This window comes from Cucumis melo, unplaced genomic scaffold (assembly GCF_025177605.1).
Source record: "Cucumis melo cultivar AY unplaced genomic scaffold, USDA_Cmelo_AY_1.0 utg001325l, whole genome shotgun sequence".
Lineage (NCBI taxonomy): Eukaryota > Viridiplantae > Streptophyta > Magnoliopsida > Cucurbitales > Cucurbitaceae > Cucumis > Cucumis melo.
This window is the reverse complement of record NW_026124538.1, coordinates 2762-13153: the sequence shown is the minus strand read 5'-3', so window position 1 is coordinate 13153 and position 10392 is coordinate 2762. Positions and strand designations below refer to the sequence as shown.

Sequence of the window (10392 nt, the reverse complement as noted above, 5' to 3'; positions counted from 1 at the left end):
CTCATAACGATCAAATTATATCCGGTCTTGTTTCCACTTTTCCAGTCATTCTTGACACAATTTTAAAATATTGGATCTTCCGTTATTTAAATCGTGTATCTCCCTCACTTGTAGTGATTTATCATTCAATGAATGACTGAAAAATATAATGTTTGTTACTTTGTACATAAGTAAAACATTCAAAATTGTACTTATTCCTTCTACCCATCGCGAAGGATGCCTCCTATATTCGAGTAACTTTATTTCAGTAAATAGCAGAATCATGGATAGGGAACTATACTAGGGACCTACCTAATTTTATTGTAGAAATTTTTGGGCTCAATGATTGGACCATGCAAACTAGAAATACCTTTTCTTCGATAAAGGAAGAGATTACTCGATCTATTTCCGTATCACTCATGATATATATAATAACTTGGGCACCCGTTTCAAATGCATATCCCATTTTTGCACAACAGGGTTATGAAAATCCACGAGAAGCAACCGGCCGTATTGTCTGCGCCAACTGCCATTTAGCTAATAAGCCCGTGGATATCGAGGTTCCACAAGCGGTACTTCCTGATACTGTATTTGAAGCAGTTGTTCGAATTCCTTATGATATGCAACTGAAACAAGTTCTTGCGAATGGTAAAAAGGGTGGTTTGAATGTGGGGGCTGTTCTTATTTTACCCGAGGGGTTTGAATTAGCCCCCCCCGATCGTATTTCTCCCGAGATTAAAGAAAAGATGGGCAATCTTTCTTTTCAGAGCTATCGTCCCACTAAAAAAAATATTCTTGTGATAGGTCCTGTTCCTGGTCAGAAATATAGTGAAATCACCTTTCCTATTCTTTCCCCGGACCCTGCGACTAAGAAAGATGTTCACTTCTTAAAATATCCCATATACGTAGGCGGGAACAGGGGAAGGGGTCAGATTTATCCCGACGGGAGTAAGAGTAATAATAATGTTTATAATGCTACAGCAGCAGGGATAGTAAGCAAAATAATACGAAAAGAAAAAGGAGGATATGAAATAACCATAGTGGATGCAGCGAATGGGCGTCAAGTGGTTGATATTATCCCTCCAGGACCAGAACTTCTTGTTTCAGAGGGCGAATCCATCAAACTTGATCAACCATTAACGAGTAATCCTAATGTGGGAGGATTTGGTCAGGGAGATGCGGAAATCGTCCTTCAAGATCCATTACGTGTCCAAGGCCTTTTGTTCTTTTTTGCATCTGTTATTTTGGCACAAATCTTTTTAGTTCTTAAAAAGAAACAGTTTGAGAAGGTTCAATTGTCCGAAATGAATTTCTAAATCTGGGGATTTATCAAATAAAGTTCGTAAAAAAAACCAAATTCTTGTTGGCAATTCTATAATTTAATTATGTATGATCAAAAAATTATGAAAAACTTTTTCCCTTGTTTTTTTTTTTATTCTTTTTCGACCCTATTTCGGTAATTACTTGTACCGCATTACTAGTCATAGTATGGATATTATATTGTCAGGAAGACTATTTTACCTCTTCTTTATTTCTTTGTTTTTTACAATACAAATAGGAGCGGTATTATTATGATTATTATGTCACTGGTGCCAGATTGAAATGTCATTGAATGTGTCTATTTTTATTCTAATAGAATAAAAATAGAGTAGATATTAAAAATAAGATAAGTAAATGGAGAATAGAAAAAAAATGAAGGGAACAAAGGATTCTAGAAGGAATTATGCATCTTTCTAGTATTCGATACCAGAAAAATTCCTTTTCTTGTTCTGGTGTCGAAATAATAAACTAATGAATTATTCTTGATCCCGTTCGTCAAAGATCTCTATTCTTAGTTTCAATTTTTCCCGGTTTATCAGAACCTTTTTTTCGATTTATTACATAAGTAGTGAACAAATTCAATGAATTTTTCAATTCTATTTTATATTAAAATAACTATAGAAAATTCTATTAGTATATTTTAATCTATTTAAAGGGTTTGTGATATCTGATCGATAGAAATATAATATTGTTATATTGGGATTGTATCATCCAGAAAGAGGGAATCGAGTGATTCTCTCTTTCTTTTTTTCGCTTTGAAATGAAAGTATCGACCGATACGATCGCGAAAGAGATGGTCTGAATCAATTTTTTTTTTGAAGCAATTCAGAATCAGAAAGAAATGAAGTTTTTTGAAAAAATAGGAAAGATCCATTTTTTCATTTATATGAATAAATTAGTCTAATTCTAATTAGTAAGAGCTCAACGGGACCTACCCCCTCTTTTTTTCTGATTTGAGGGGGATCCTGTTGAGTTCTTACGCTTTCATGTCTCCAACTCAGTTCATCCGATTATTACAGAGATGAACCTAAGCCGGAATATGAACCATAAAAGAAAATACCAACTAAACCGATCACAGGAATACCAGTTACAGTACCGATTATCCAAAGAGGAATCCTTCCAGTAGTCTCGGCCATTTGTCCCACTTCCCTCCCCATTTCATCAAGTGGTCGTGCTAGAGACAGAAACAGTCATAGATAATTATGAGATGATATCCTTCCGAATGGGATAAGATAATTCGTACTATTATTTAGTATTTTCTTTTATTTAATTGAAGAAATAATTGGAAAATAAAACAGCAAGTACAAAAATGAGTAATAACCCCCAGTAAAGACTGGTACGATTCAATTCAACATTTTGTTCGTTCGGATTTGATTGTGTCATAGCTCTATAATTCGGATTAGGTTTATCGTTGGATGAATTGCATTGCTGATATTGACCCTAAAAAAGAAACGGTAGGTACAGCTAGTCCGTGAACAGTTAACCATCGCACTGTAAAAATAGGATAAGTTTTATCGATAGTCATTTGGTCCTCCTAAAAAGATCTACTAAATTCATCGAGTTGTTCCAAAGAATCAAAACGGCCAGTTATTAATGGAATTCCTTGTCGGCTCTCTGTAAAATACTCATTTGGACGAGGGCTTCCAAAAACATCGTAAGCTAAACCCGTGCTGACGAATAACCAACCTGCAATGAATAGAGAAGGTATAGTAATGCTATGAATGACCCAGTATCGAATACTGGTGATAATATCAGCAAAAGAACGTTCTCCTGTGCTTCCAGACATGCCGAGCTCCACATATTCTTGTACAGTCAAAAGGGGGATCGATTCCGTAAAAGATGAGATCAGTAAATGGAAATTAACTGAAATTTTATCTTTGTAAGATCGTCAATATTGTACCGAGGGTGTTTTTAGAGTATACCGAATCAGTATAGCTATCCTTCTTCTGACGCAGCAACGCAATTTCACAATAAGTATCAAAATGAAGCACTAAAACTAAATAATATAATTTGTTTCTTCTTTTCTTGCTGCTTGTCGATGTAGAATCATATACCATTCATTCAATAGAAAATTCTGAAAATGCCTGTCTGTAGTATTAAGGATTCTATCGGTTATTGGCTTCGGGCTAGAAAGCGAAGATTGGGTAAAATGTGAATCCGACTGGTTGGTTTATAATAATTTAGGAAGCAGATTCTAATAGTCCCAAAATTCAATGAAATTAGACGTGAAATCTCGAAATATTTCTTTTGTGTTTGTAGTTATATTTTTGTTTGAATCTTTTTTTATTTTAAGGAATTGGTTAGTCGTCCAGTAACAAGTAACAGTAGTACATAGGATTCGATGAACGAAACAGAACAACGAATAGAAGAATAATAAATATTCGTAATGCACGCATTATTGTTTTATATTAGACTCAAACGATCGTTCTTCAACTAATTAGAAGAATGTTTTTAATATGGAAAGAATAAGAATAAATGGAGAACCTAGTTTCGAGTGATCTGATCGTGCGATACTTTTTTTCTTTTTAAAAAAGATTTTATGGAAATGAACCCACTACATAAAATCTAATTAGTGGGAATACAATTTCATAAATAAAGGGCATTATAAGGTCATTCATTCTTCAGCGATTCAAAGAGCATTTCATTTTTGGAATCAAGTTACACAACATAGTTTATTTATTATTTTTCTTTTTTTTTTTTTTTTTTTCTTTCTAATTATTTAGAATCCATTTAATAGATTTATATATTTACTAGATTTATATATTAAATTATTGTTTATAAATTCTTTATAATAAGAATATTTGTTTTGAAAACTCAAGAGTTGTTCAATGAATCCCTTGATTCCGAATTGCGGGATAGAGAGACAGATGATGAATTGATTTCTTACCTATGTCACAAGATTTTTGTTAGTATCATCTATAATCATAATAATAGATGAATCAAAAACTTTCAATTGAATATATTTTTTCAATTAGTATTTTTACTTATCCATCCGCGTATCTTTCAAAAATAGAAACTTAGGGAAGTGCTTTATAAACATATGGATAAAAATAACGTATTTCATTTAGCCTCGTCATGCCTACTATCACTAGTTATTTCGGTTTTCTACTAGCAGTTTTAACTATAACCTCAGCTCTATTTATCGGTCTGAACAAGATACGACTTATTTGATTAAAATTCATTGAATGCACAATTCAAAAAAAAGAAAGATTTCGGTGTTATTCAATATATTCTATATATTGTAGAGTTCTTTACCTTGTCAATTCAATTTCGAATTCTTGGTCATTGAGATTCATGGGCAATACCGATTAATATTTTAAGGATAGATATTACCTCTCCTTTTCCTCGTTCAACTAAATTGAAATGATTGAAGTTTTTCTATTTGGAATCGTATTAGGTCTAATTCCTATTACTTTGGCTGGATTATTTGTGACCGCATATTTACAATACAGACGGGGGGATCAGTTGGACCTTTGATTAATTAACAGTTCTTTTTTTTGATTGACCCCCTACTTGCTTTATAGGAGGTAAAATTTTGATTTCTGTTGAATTATTTCAGTATCATTTTGATTTAACAACAACAAGAATCGAATCACGCTCTATAGGATTTGAACCTACGACATCGGGTTTTGGAGACCCGCGTTCTACCGAACTGAACTAAGAGCGTTTTATTATCAAACTAAAAGCAACCCGAATATATCTTCGATACATATATTATCATAGAGAATATCATAAAATTAAATAAAAAAAGATTGATTCGATATATGTATGTTCAATTTTTATGGATCTCAATTGATTCCTCGTTACTGTTCAGAAGATAAGTAATAGGTAGGGATGACAGGATTTGAACCCGTGACATTTTGTACCCAAAACAAACGCGCTACCAAGCTGCGCTACATCCCTTTCAATTGGTCTACAGTGTTATTGTAGAGAATCCCTGTCTTGTTTTCCACATTTTTTATTTATTTCCTCCATTGGTATACACAAATTATCTTGCCATTTCTTCTTTTTTGTCTCATATCATATATAAAATATAATAAAAATAATAAAAAGACTTATATACGTATGAAATAATAAATATTAAATCCGCCGTAAAGAAAAATGAATATTTGGGGTGGGGCGGAAAGCTACATATTTTTTTTAATAAAAAAGGGAATATCTACCGAATTGAACTGTTGTACATTTCAATTTGAATTAGGAATTCCGCGGACAATACAAGCGGTTATTAACTATATATACATTTGATGGTATGTAATACCAGTATGTATTACAAATTACTATAAAGTAGGAGGGTTTTCAATGCGAGATCTAAAAACATATCTCTCCGTGGCACCGGTAGTAAGTACTATATGGTTCGGGGCTTTAGCGGGTCTATTAATCGAGATCAATCGTTTATTCCCGGATGCGTTGGTATTCCCGTTTTTTTCATTCTAGTTATTGACTTGGGAAGGGGTGAAGAAGATTAGAAAAACAATCAAATATCTTTGACTAATCCCCTTCCCCCTTCTTTTTTTTAGAGTTTTTAGACTTAGAATAAGTTAGAAAGAATCAAAATGGATTCAACCTCAGTCAAACTCGGACGCGGCGCCAGGTTCAAATTTAATTAATAAAAGAGTGAGAACGAAAATGAAAATGTGATGGCTAGGGCAACAATATCATACAAAATACTTAAATGAAAAACTGTACTGCGATTCTAAATTTAGAAATTATTGTATTACTATATTTTAATATTTGATTGTAACGAAATCTTTCATAATTTTATTTCGAGTTACCAATTTTTCTTTTTTTCTTCATTTTGGATCGGAAAATGGAAGAGTTGCGTGAATCAAAAATCCAAGGGAGGTTCATGGCCAAGGGTAAAGATGCCCGAGTAACTGTTATTTTGGAATGTACTCGTTGTGTTCGAAACGGTGTTAATAAGGAATCAATAGGGATTTCCAGATATATTACTCAAAAGAATCGACACAATACGCCTAGTCGATTGGAATTGAGAAAATTCTGTCCCCGGTGTTACAAACATACGATTCATGGGGAGATAAAGAAATAGATCGAACCGATCGGCTGTGTGTCACCCTTTTCCAATCCAAGGAAGATGAAAAATTACATATATTAGACATATTTTAGATTTAAATATAAACAAACCAAATCCTATTTCGATCGGATCTAAAATGATTTAGAATTAAGAAATAGGATTTTCGGGATAAGGAATAAAAAAACCATGGATAAATCCAAGCGACTCTTTCTTAAATCCAAACGATCTTTTCGTAGGCGTTTGCCCCCGATTCCATCGGGGGATCGAATTGATTATAGAAACATGAGTTTAATTAGTCGATTTATTAGTGAACAAGGAAAAATATTATCTAGACGGGTAAATAGATTGACCTTAAAACAGCAACGCTTAATTACTATTGCTATAAAACAAGCTCGTATTTTATCTTTGTTACCTTTTCTTAATAATGAGAAACAATTTGAAAGAAGCGAGTCGACCGCTAGAACTATTGGTCTTAGAACCAGGAATAAATAGACTTAGCTTACTCTTTAATTGAATTAAAATTCTAATCCAAACTCAACCGCAGATTGATTCTTTGTTCGAAAAATCCGAAAATCTAGATTCGATTGTCGTGTCGTAAGAAAAAGAAAGAATAGTGGAAGAAGAATAAATCGTTTTTTTTTTATTGAACATATTTGCTCATTTTGACCACTTTATCATATTTTATCATACTAATTTCTACTCTACCTTCTCGGAGTTCATTCTCCAGAGAACTCCATTTTAAGCATTCCGCTGGATTCTTTGCAATCTTCGTATTTTATGATCTCATTGGAAATCATATAAAGACAATTTCTATTTAATATCGCGATTTGGGCAAGTATTTTACGATTAAGAAGCAACTGCCTCTTGTACAGATTGTGTATGAATCTACTATAACTGTAGTCTACCTTATTAGATCGAATTACTGCATTTATTCGAGCGATCCACAACTGTCGAAAATTTCTTTTTTGCCTACCTCTATCCCGATAAGCTGAAGCCAAAGCTCTTATTTTCTGTTGAGTAATAGTTCGAGTAAGTCTTGAATGAGCCCCTCGAAAGCTTGATGCAAATAAACGAATTTTTGTTCTACGTCTCCGAGCTATATATCCTCGTTTAATTCTAGTCATTGAATAAATGAAACTTTGATGAATAACTAATGGATTTCCTTTCTTTCAGTTATTCCTTTCTCCTTTCCTAGTCTATTAATAACAAAACGTATTTTTCCAATGTATAAAATAAAAATTCCAATGGCTTTTGCTACTATAACCTTCCCGACCACTATTTCTTTTTTTGTTCTAATCACCCCAAAATACGAAATAGTATTTTTACTAGGTATAAAAAACAAAAATAGAGTAAATAAATAAAAATAGAAATGGATAAAGAAATAGTGGGTTCCTTCGTTTCTATGGTTACTTCTTAAACGGTGAGGTCCTCTCTATACACCGGAGCTCCTTCTTTTATTTCATCAATGTTATTGTTAACTTGTACAGTTCACCCTCTTTGGCTCTACCCATGAATTATCTAGTAATCGGTCTTTCACAACGAGATCTACCTATACAGTAACGGTATTTAATTATGAAGATTGGTTGGGTAGCTGACCCTCTTAGTCCGTTCTTGGAAGAATAAGGCTATAATCCTTCTGTTAAATAGGATTTCCTCTGCTTAATGGATAAGCATTTGTTACCAATGGGGAATTCTTTCTCATCTAAAATTGAAAATAGAGATGATTGGATTTGCACCAATAGAAACCATAAATTTGATACACAATAAAAGGATACGATAAATCTTTGTTTATTTATTTTCGGTAGTGAACGGATTTCTTCCATTCATTCTATCCTATTCACTGTACTTATAACTGATACGGGAAAAATTTTGTACTTTCTTTTGTCCCGGTCCATGGTCTAAACGAGTCGCACATACACCCTAGTACATGTTCCTCGACGCTGAGGGCATCCCCGAAGGGCGGGCGATTTGGTGACATTTCTGATTGGCTGTCTTGTGTTTCTAATAAGTTGTTTAATAGTTGGCATGTTGAATTGTATACATAATGAGTTGGTTTAGATCAATCCTAACCGGATGATTATGAATTACTTCTATATTCGATATTAATAATTAATATGATTAATAGTAATATATTAACCCCGGTAAAAAGAGAAAATCGAAAATTTCGGATTTTTGCGTGAAATACCTGCTATTTGTTATTCAACCGCTACAAGATCAACAATTCCATGAGCTTGGGCTTCTGTTGCTGACATAAAAACATCCCTTTCCATGTCTTCGGATATAACCCATAAGGGTTTGCCTGTTCTTTGTACATAAACCCTTGTGAGGATTTCGCGCAGCCTCAGTAGTTCTTTCGCTTCCAGGATAAATTCTACCGTTTGTGCCTCATAAAAAGAACTAGCAGGTTGATGGATCATTACCCTGATGATTTAATAAATGGTTTTCTCTATCTTACATCATTATCATGATGAGTCAAAGATAATAAAAAAAAGATAGGATTAACAACCGTACAGGCATCCTTTGTGCAGTGCATACGGCTCCACAATGGAATTCATTTTTACCTTCCAGCGAAGGAATAGAAAATATAGGATCTAGCAGACCCAGAGCAGTAAATGATCCAATAACCACCCTTCCTTTTTTTTAGTAATTTCAAAATACTATGATGGTTCCGTTGCTTTATGATTTCGTTTGTTATTCAGCAATCCCAAAGTTTCTTTTTTTTATTTTTTTTCTTAAAAATAAATATTTCGTAGTCTTTCATAACAGAAATATTGTTAAGAGTCTTCCGTCGTGAAAACAAAAAAGTTTGTGACGCTGAAAGAGGCCTCCGCGATAAATCAGCCTACAATCGGAAATGCCTTTTATCTCATACTACTCTTTCGATACATAACCTAATGGTTTAGAAAAAAAAAATTCTCATATCGAATTCAAAGTGCCATGCTATTATTACTTAATATTTTATATGGCGAAGGCATAGTTTTCTTTTTGTCTAAAAAAAACTCATTGGCGCCGAGCGTGCGGGAATGCTAGACGTTTGGTAATTTCTCCTCCGACTAGAATAAAAGATCCCATTGAAGCGGCTAATCCCATGCATATTGTCTGTACATCTGGTTGCACAAATTGCATAGTATCATAAATACCTAATCCGCTTATTACCCCTCCACCGGGAGAGTTTATAAATAAATACAGATCTTTGGTATCATCCTCCATACTGAGATATACCATAAGACTAATAAGTTGATTCGAAATATCACTATCAACCTCTTGGCCTAAAAAAAGTAATCTTTCTCGATAAAGTCGGTTGATTAGGATAAAATTGTATCCCTTAAGAACCGTACGGGCACCTTTTGATGCATACGGTTCAAAAAAAATAGCGAAAAAAGAATCAATGTTTAGATTTTAGCCTTCTTTAGAGGACTCTTTCTAACTTCTAATGAAGGGGCTTTTTCTTACCTTCCATTTTTTTTTCAAAATGGATGAGTTTTGTCCTTTGGCCCGCGGTCGTTTATCTATACTATAAATTTCAATAAATAAAAAAACAATTCATTAAATTTTCAATTTATCGAACTAACTTTTCATTGATATATTGTTTCATCGAGATTCAATTTCAATTCCGATGTCATTTTCTTGTTCCAAAATGGTCTTCTTCAATTCTTTTAGGTTTATGCTCTACTCCGAGTCAAGATCTGCCCGATTTGGATTTGCACATATAGGACAAATGCCCCAATAGCATGGCTTTTTGCTACGACTTCTTTTTTTTTTTCAATTTACTTCATATTACTCGATTGATTAAAAGTTTTCTATCAATGCTATTGATAAATCGAATATGATACAAGTAGTAGTAATCATAGAATAGATAGATTCCAAATTGAGTTTTTTCTAAGCGGAGCCTGGATACTTCATTTTATTAGTACAACCGAGAAAACCATAAATTATTCTAATTGATAATATTAATCTGGATACCCCCCAAAAAATAGATCTAATTGCACTTCACGCTCCAAATTTTTGATGATTAAATCAATCCGTCTTGGGCGAAAGAGAGGATATCTCGATCGGGGGGA

The 10392-nt window shown here is 33.4% G+C and overlaps 2 non-coding genes across 2 annotated transcripts; both read right to left on the bottom strand.

The window, feature by feature from the left end:
* Window positions 1–4892: 4892 nt before the first annotated feature.
* Window positions 4893–4966, bottom strand: TRNAW-CCA (transfer RNA tryptophan (anticodon CCA)). Its single transcript has one exon. It is a non-coding gene; the product is annotated as a tRNA-Trp (tRNA).
* Window positions 4967–5128: 162 nt separating this feature from the next.
* On the bottom strand, window positions 5129–5202 carry TRNAP-UGG (transfer RNA proline (anticodon UGG)). Its single transcript has one exon. It is a non-coding gene; the product is annotated as a tRNA-Pro (tRNA).
* Window positions 5203–10392: the final 5190 nt, after the last annotated feature.